This window comes from Aethina tumida, chromosome 1 (assembly GCF_024364675.1).
Source record: "Aethina tumida isolate Nest 87 chromosome 1, icAetTumi1.1, whole genome shotgun sequence".
Lineage (NCBI taxonomy): Eukaryota > Metazoa > Arthropoda > Insecta > Coleoptera > Nitidulidae > Aethina > Aethina tumida.
The window spans coordinates 13,214,681-13,224,544 of record NC_065435.1 but is presented as its reverse complement, the minus strand read 5'-3'; the positions used below and the strand labels follow the sequence as shown (position 1 = coordinate 13,224,544).

Sequence of the window (9,864 nt, the reverse complement as noted above, 5' to 3'; positions counted from 1 at the left end):
CCAATTCTGTCTTTGCTGGCAATGCAAATGAGCTTTTTCTTCAACACATTGTCATAAGTGGGAAAAAATAGGATAATTACAACAATTTTTGCTGGTCTAGGTAGGCAGTTAGGTTAAAGCTTGCAAACCTGAAAATTAATTAGAAGGGTGGTGGACTGGGATAGCAATTTTACATATTGACTAGCTACCAAGAAATCAAACAATCGCAGATTGGTTGTGGCCATAAAAACACTCTCAAAGAAGAGTTTCTTAAATGAATAGAAAAGTTGTTCTGCTTCTTCAGGAGAACTCAGGACCACAAAACTTATTAGGGGATCTATGTAAGCTTCAAAATCTCTACTTCATCCATTATATGTAGTCTAGACATTTCTCCATGAGTAAAAATTTTGAATAGAAAAGTTGTTCTGCTTCTTCAGGACAACGCAGGACCACAAAACTTATTAGAGGATCTATGTAAGCTTCAAAATCTTAAATGCGTTCTACTACATTCATTATATGTAGTCCAGACATTTCTCCATGAGTAAAAATTTGTTTATAATGTGGTTATTTTGTTGAATAAAAGTTATTTTAAAGTTAGATAATTGTTAAGTATACTTTGTAGGAAATACTCTAGAATTTTTTAAAGCAATATCATTATCATAACTTATTTATATTTATTGATTTATAGTTCTATAGTAATTAACTTAATCTCTTAGTTTGATGATATAAAATCATAAATCAATAAAGTGACCACTGACTTTCAAACTACTTTATTAACATGTACTTTCTAAATAATTTGTAGTTTTTGCCATTTAAATAATAAAACAGTAAAAATATAAGATGAAATGAATAAAACTATTAAATAAAGGAAACTGGTGGAGAAACTCACCTAATTATAAATGTAATATGTTCAATAAATTAATTTTTAATTAATTAAATTATTAGTTAATGGATTAATTTATTATTTTGATACTACCACACCATCAATTAACTGAATATTTATTAATTGGTTGCTTAGTTCATTTAAATAAATATAAAAGTTTTAAGGAAATCTATCACGAACTCCCCATAAAAACTTTATTTATTGTCATCAAGTACATCATACATCAAAGCAATAACAAATATATATATATATATATATATATATATATATATATATATATAAAATAAAAACAATTCATTCAATGACAGATATACTGTTGAATAATTAAACTTACGGTGTCTTATCTACAGAGAATATTCACGTAAAATTACGGAAAAGAAACGTTCTTTTTAATAATAGTCATCGCTCCATTGCGGACTTCAAAGACCATAATTATAAACTTTTATGTTGTATTTTTGAGTAAACATCATTAAGTGCAAGTACAGTAACAACATATATAATGGAATATATATATTTATAATCATTATTTAATTAATTGATGAAAAATATTAAAAAGTTGACTTTGGGAAATATCCAATCAGATTTCAGACACTTCAATTCATCAGTTTGAATTTGGCAAGGGCCATGCGAATTGCTTTTCCAACCGACTATTTTTAAGCCAAAGTCAATGCCAGTATGTGCAAAGTGGCCCAAATCGAAAATATTCGGAACGGCAAAATATATTTATACATCGCCAAATGCCGGTTCTTTATTTAGATCGATTTAAGAGCCCATCGTTCATTTTAATGTTTCATAACACCCGGCAAAAACAATTTCGATTGAAACCGTGCCCCGTGGGACAGTTCCGTTGTAATAACAGTTCCATTTGCCCGTGTGGCCAATTTTGACCAGCACTTTTTCATGTCGCACAACGACCAGAGGTAATTATCGTTCCTGTGACCGTTGGAAATGGGGTCACGGTTAGTTTGAAACGCCACACGGCACACACAAACATCAATTTGCGTTCAATTTAAAAAAAAATAATGGTAAAATAAATGGGGCCCTGCACATTCCGACGTACATTGTGTATCGGTAACACTCCCTGTGCGGATAAATTGGTATTCGGTGCTGGTGTGAGTCAGCGGCACCTCGAGATGGCGAACCAATACCTTTTCCGAAGTGTGTCGAAGAGGCAATATCTCAAAGGATGATTCTAATGCCGATTTTGAATAGGAATAACAATGATAATGCGGTGTCCGTCGAGAGGACAGGTGTCTAAAGTAAGAAGAGAGGGGAGCCTTACTAAGCCAAGCCAAGATACGACTACCTGTTTCCCACTACTCTTGCTGTACACTAAAATGTTGTTTTACGTTCTCAGAACCTGGTGAAGTTACTCTCAGCACAAAATGTATCTCGTGTGCGGCTGTTCCATTAAACTGTTCGCGTTTTATTATTGAATTAACATTTTGGAAGATGTGTTTTTGTGTGAGTGCCTTTGGGACATATCTGCACATGCACCTTCATTGAGAATACGCCGGTTCAAGGTTGTTTACAACAGTTTCTGTGATGTTTTTCAAAAATGTGCTTCTAACTATGGGATCAATGGCATTCATATGTCAATAGGTGAGATCAAAGTATTTTTCTTAGGCTGAGCCATGTTTGTTTATACGTATGGGCACCGGACATGAAAGCGTACGCTGGCTTAACTTCTTCGTTATAAATTGGTATTTGTTTAAGCATACCTATGAGCAATATTTATCTGTTCACTCGAAGGAATTCCAATTAAAGAGCACTGTTAAACCCGTTTTTTTGTATTTTATTTTATTCCGATATCGTTTTACTTGTGTATCGGATTTTAAAAAGTGACACTGTTATTATTGGGGTCCACGAACCACATAATATAATCACCACGGTTAAAAATTATCTAATGTTAAGTCATTTGCATAAATTAGATATTGAGAGATGTGCGTCCATACATTAAAATGTTTGATGCATGAAAATGATTTTAAAAATAAACTAATTAAATATAAATCAATTTTTTAACTCAAGTCAAATAAATATTCAACGAATTCAATAGTCTTTTATTTATTTTATTGTATATTTATGTATTTAGCAATAAAATTGGAAATTGCTTTGAATGGCTAAAGATATCCACACCTACATACTTTTTAATTTTGTGCAAATTTACTTTGTAATTAAATTAATACTAAATATAAATTTTGTCAATAAATTATGTATTAGTTATATTTTATTCTTATTGCTGCTTTATTATTAGTCCAGTCGGTTTATTTTAATATTTCAAATGTGCTTACATAGAAACGTGTAAATATTTAATTTTCTGGACGAAACAAGAACGCTAATACAGTTTTGGTGTATTAAAAAATAAACAAATCTTGATTGTACAGTGATGATATAATATCCTATTTGGAATAAATTATACTTGTATATTTAGTTAAGGACGCACACTGTATATATTTATAGATTCATTCAATTTTTAATCCCCCATCCTAATAAAACAATAAAAGTTCTTGAACAACCAATACAGAACACAAAGCTTTCGTCGTAAAAAGCAATTATATTAACCGTAATAACCCTCGTGCTTTTCTACCTACAAAGGAAAACGAGACAGGACTGCTATTGTCTGCAATCTCACAGTACAAATCAATAAATAAAATCATCGAAGCTTTATATTCCGAGAAGTTTTATAAAAACTGCGGTTGAACAAACCCAATTTGTTAATAATAAATAATCAAATGGTCGGTGGCCATTTACAAAATGTAAATTTAGCCGAGGAATCCCAACGACACTCTGTATCAAACCCGTTTTTGTACGGGACACAAACATCAGAAAACCGTTTTTATTTGTAATGGCTCAAGAATTTTTATTTCCGTGTGTTTGAACTTGGCCAGTTTTTAAAAAGTGATAGTGTTAAATTGATGCTTAATATTTAATTGAAACGTGATGAGTTTCGGTCACGAATTAGTTTGCACTTAAGTAAGTAGGTTGCTTACAACGAAACGTTATGGTGATGTTCAGGTTGAGGAAAAGCTTTAGGTGTAGTACCTGATTAATATAACTAAAAAATAAATAACAGGAAGTAAACGTGGTAAGGCTTATCATTATCAGCCATTCAAGGAAAATAATTGCAAGTGATAATTTATCACATTAGTACCCATGTGAAAATTGAACCACACAATTGGTAACTCTGATGGGTTCCAATCATGAACAAAACCGAGCTGAAATTAAGGATGCGCATAATTTTGTCGTGTGGTGGGATAATTTTAAATAAAAATGAGTAACCGTTTTACCAATAAACATTATTCATCAGATATTCAATTCAGGAATTTAAACAAACCGTTGGTAGTACCAACTTTTTGATGCGTTTATTAGTTTTATTTCAGTGTAATACTTAGCAGCGGTCTTTTAAAAAGTGATAGTCATAAAAATCGAGTTCATGAGCTAAATAACGTTTTGTAACACGCAAAAATTATCTAACGTTATATCATTACCATGATTGAATATTTATATCTGACATGTACAGCAGTGTTCGTTATTATGGCAACTTTAATATTGTCATGCTGTATTCTAACAACTATTATTTGCTTATTTTATAGTATGTTACTTATATTTTTCTAAATTGGGCTGCTAACCTAACCTAACCTTAGTTTTGGAAGGACTTTTTTATTGGCTAATTGAGTAACATTTAATTTAATTATTTTACGAATGTAAGACGTCTGTATTTCTGCAAACTTCATGCAAAGTTCTATGAAGTGGATGGCCAAGGCAAAACATCCATTTTTGACCAGTTGGTCATAGTTTTGGGTGTTGAGTCACATTTTTAAAGACATCTTTTCTTCAATACATATAAACAAATTGTTGTTTAATGTGTCCCTGAACTTAAATCGGTCCAGGTGTCCTTCTATTCGATGAAAGAGGTCCACATCACAAGTAGAGAGGCATCACCATAACTAATTGAACCTCCAATGTGTTTCACAGTGGGTATAACCAACTTTTGTGAAGTCTTGTGCCTGCAGGATGTTTAACACAAGCAGAACCATCATTTTTATATAAATTAAATGGGTCCATCACTAAAAATAACTTATCTCAACTGTTCTGTGCTCCAGTGGATGTGATCCTAAGCAAGTTAAAATTGGACTTCCACATTTTTAGTAGACACCAGGGTTTTTCTTGTAGGTCTGGGGTACAACGAATGTCCCATCCAGTAACCATCTTCTTACAGAGAGCAATGAAAGACCATAAAGTAAAAAGTTACTATAATTTTGTCCACTGGAAAATAAAAGAGTTATCCATTTTTTAAAGAATAAGGTTAGATTGACCAATTGCATAGTAGACACAACAAGAATATAAAAAACAATAATCATATATATAGGTACTGTCATCCAGTTCAAGTAGTACAGTACATATTTTTAATATATTTTAATAAAAATACAATAATTTTTAGTCATGGAGATAGCCTCAATGATGAGGAAAGAAGAAGAATTTCTGCATGATAATATAAAGAATAAGAAGAAATTAATATATTTAAAAGATATTGAAGAGTTTACAATAATAACTGATAGTTCTTTGACATTCGAATCCAGTTATTAACTTTCTTTCAAGGTTTTTGAACTCATCAATATTTTTCATAGTTACCATTGGACCATCTTCTTTAAATTTTTAATAATACAAGAAACAATGGACTTATTCAGCCATAAACTCTTAATAGAAAAATCAATGAACATTATAAACTACTGTGTGCAATGACTGATATTCTAATGATTTTATGCAACCACCACAGAGGAAGATGGAAACAACAATTACTAAATTACTTGCGTGCAATAAATTTGCTGTACTAAAAGTAAATGCATCAGCAAATTTGCAAATATGTTTAATTGTGCACGAATTCTATTAAGCATAGTGAGTATTAAAGTGTATTAAACTTGTAAGTACATTTTTATTTCCAAACTATTTTGATCCCGGCAAAAATTCAAGAAACGTCACATCGCTTCTCTTTAAGCCAACCCAGTCTATTAGAAGATTCCATTGTGTTCCTTTGTAAATTCTTATCATTCATTTTGGTTTATTTGTTCAATGCATTCTCGGAGAAAAGAATGATAAAAGGTATTTGTTTAACATATTCCGTTGCTTCAGCTTTAGCTGTGCCTAGATAAAATATTTAGGCGGGGAATAGGTTTAATTATTGAATACTTTTCAATTTCAATTACACGTTCAGATTTAAATTGAACACTTAATATTATCGAAATGGGTTTTCAATCAGTATGGATTTACTTGGTAATTACACAAACAGGATTAAACGTATTGTTGGATTCCATCCAAAGAGATATGTTCATAAAGAATTGGATTAAAATGGCGATTAATCGATGAATCAACCGGCATAATTGATGAGCCGATTTGAACACATTCACTTCACCTCACACACACAATATGATAGTTAAGACTGTGAGCATCACCATATAAAACGTTTATATTGTTGACCCAGGAGCGAATTAATATTTAATTAAGGAAATAATTTTCTTAGCTTATATGCACTTTAACTATATTTGGTTTTATTTTACCCAAATCGCCTATAATTGCGCATGTAGCCTGCTTTCACTGCATTTGAGGGTAACTTTCTACAAAAGCACCGCAGTAAAAGTCACAACATATTACTCGTTTGTTTCGATACTTATTGCCTTTCAGTACAAAAAAAAAATGGACGTCAGATGCACATTTCCATTCCAGATTCACACAACTTGTTATAAAAATAAAGGTAGCGTCATTCTGTTATAAATACTTTTAAGAATAAACGTTTGGTTCAAAGTACGCACATAAAAGAGACACTCGAGATTCGTGGCAGATGGTTAATTGACATTAAGGTTCGATCAAATTAAATTCGTATGTTTTATAATACGCATAAAATTCAACGTGAACAAAACGATGTAATCACGTTTGTTTGACATTGTTGTAAAAATTATGCATGGCATGACGTGGTTGCTGTTGCAATTATGGGAACAGCACTACAAATTATTTAATTACCAGATAACATAAACGTGTATGTAACGTAATGTCAGCTAAATTAAATGAGCTGCATTGTGAGTGTTGAAATAGAAATGATAATCCACGGTCGAAACGTTTCTCGATGATATTTTGGCAAGTTGGAGGTTTTGGTTGGTAAAATCGTGAAATAATTGTTCGTTGAATGTTACTTAATAAATACCTCCGGTGCACAATATGCACGTTAGCCTTGAAGCCTTAAGAATCGAAACGGACAGGATTATCTCGGGGGATTGTATAAAATAATGACACTCTACATGAACAAGATATCACAATAGATTGATACATGGCAGATGCTGTATGGATTCCATATAAAAATATCTTCGGCACATCCGAAGAAACGGAGAGACAGTGCAACAAGTTTACAGATAAATAAGGTTATTGCAACGCACTTTCTTCTGTTAATGTTAATGTGCATGTGAGAATGTTGTACTGGCTAAAAATGATTTTATTCCTAAGCTGTGAGCAGTCGGAGCACAGGAAGAAAAGTGTTACTTAGCCAGAAGGTGCACAGAATTAACTCTCTAACTTTGTTTTTTTATGAAAGTGAGCCACTAACAATAAAAAACGGGCACAATGTGATATTCCTACTTAAAATGTCTTAAACTTAGTCATTTGTTGAGGTTAAAGTTGGTACTGGGAAGAGTAGAAGACTTTCCTTCTAGATTTTTAAACACTGATTCGTCAGATAATTTTTTATTATCTCGAGGTTTTGTATAAAATAAAGGCACTCCACACGAACAAGATGCAACAATAGATTTATACATGGCAGATGCTGTATGTATTCCACATAAAAATACCTTCGGCACATCCGAAGAAACGGAGAGACAGTGCATCAAGTTTACAGATAAATAAGGTTATTTCAACGCACTTTCTTCTTTTAAAGCTAATGTACATGTGAGAATGTTGTTCTGACTAAAATTGATTTTATTCCTAACCTGTGAGCAGTCGGAGCACAGGAAGAAAAGTGTTACTTATCCAGAAGGTGCACAAAATTAACTCTCCAACTTTGTTTTTTTAAGAAAGTGTGGCACTAACAACAAAAAAAAACAGGCACAATGTGATATTCCTACTTAAAATGTCTTAAACTTATCCATTGGTTGAGGTTAATGTTGGCAATAGGAACAGTGGAAGACTTTCCTTCTAGATTTTTTAAATACTGGTTCCTCAGATATTTTTTTTTACCTGAAAGATTTGTATAAAATAATGACACTCCACACGAACAAGATATCACAATATATTGACACTTAGCAGATGCTGTATGGATTCCACATAAAAATACCTTCGGCACATCCGAAGAAACGGAGAGACAGTGCACCAAGTTTACAGATAAGTAAGGTTATGTCAACGCACTTTCTTCTTTTAAAGTTATTGTACATGTGAGAATGTTGCACCTGCTAAAAATGATTTTATTCCTAGGCTGTGAGCAGTTGAAGCACAGGAAACAAAGTATTACTTATCCAGAAGGTGCACAGAATTAACTCTCCAACTTTGTTTTTTTAAGAAAGTGTGGCACTAACAACAAAAAAAACAGACACAATGTGATATTCCTACTTAAAATGTCTTAAACTTATCCATTGGTTGAGGTTAATGTTGGCAATAGGAACAGTGGAAGACTTTCCTTCTAGATTTTTTAAATACTGGTTCCTCAGATATTTTTTTTTACCTCAAAGATTTGTATAAAATAATGACACTCCACACGAACAAAATATCCAATATATTGACACTTAGCAGATGCTGTATGGATTCCACATAAAAATACCTTCGGCACATCCGAAGAAACGGAGAGACAGTGCATCAAGTTTACAGATAAGTAAAGTTATGTCAACGCACTTTCTTCTTTTAAAGTTAACGTACATGTGAGAATGTCGCACCGGTTAAAAATGATTTTATTCCTAGGCTGTGAGCAGTCTGAGTACAGGAAGAAAAGTGTTACTTAACCAGAAGATGCACAGAATTAACTCTCCAACTTTGTTTTTTCATGAAAGTGAGCCACTAACAACAAAAAAACGGGCACAATGTGATATTCCTACTTAAAATGTCTTAAACCTATCCATTGTTTGAGGTTAATGTTGGCAAAAGGAACAGTGGAAGACTTTTTGTTTTAGATTTTTTAAGTACTGGTTCCTCAGATATTTTTTTTTACCTCAAGGATTTATATACAATAATGGTACTCCACACTAACAAGATCTTACAATATATTAACACTTAACAGATGCTGTATGGCTTCCACATAAAAATACCTTCGGCACATCCGAAGAAACGGAGAGACAGTGCAACAAGTTTACAGATAAATAAGGTTATTTCAACGCACTTTCTTCTTTTAAAGCTAATTTACATGTGAGAATGTTGCACCGGTTAAAAATGATTTTATTCCTAGGCTGTGAGCAGTCTGAGTACAGGAAGAAAAGTGTTACTTAGCCAGAAGGTGCACAGAATTAACTCTCCAACTTTGTATTTTATGAAAATGAGCCACTAGCAACAAAAAAACAGGCACAATATGATATTCCTACTTAAAATGTCTTAAACTTAGTCATTGGTTGAGGTTAATGTTGGCAAAAGGAACAGTGGAAGACTTTCCTTCTAGATTTTTATATACTGACTCCTCAGATAATTTTTTATTTCTGCATTTAAATAGATAACTATTTCACTAACTTTAGATAAGATTATACACATAATAGATGCATTGTACGAATGTTGTGACAGTTGTGTAAGCCTTCCACAGAAAGCCGGTAAGATCTGTATTCATATTTGAGCACTATCAGTTTAATTTCTTGCAATTTTGCATTTCACGCTTGAAATATTAGCATAACGGATTCCTACGTAAATCTTCCGTAGAATTTCTTCTACCTCCGTTTCGCAGCCGTACGAAACAATACTTGTTAATTGTTATTTAATATGCTTGCCTAAGCACAAGCTCCATTTTATTGTTTATATGGACAAATAGAATTTGTGGATTGTTTCAAGCG

At 32.4% G+C, this 9,864-nt stretch overlaps 1 protein-coding gene across 1 annotated transcript in view; it reads left to right on the top strand.

Annotated features, from left to right (window-relative positions):
- The first annotated feature begins 1,710 nt into the window (after nt 1–1,710).
- The window catches only part of LOC109598070 (uncharacterized), a 33,227-nt gene continuing 25,073 nt past the window's right edge, over nt 1,711–9,864 (top strand). Inside the window, exon 1 of the mRNA XM_049964039.1 lies at nt 1,711–2,464. The gene's annotated coding sequence lies outside the window, so the exon portion shown is untranslated. The remainder of the gene's footprint in view (nt 2,465–9,864) is intronic.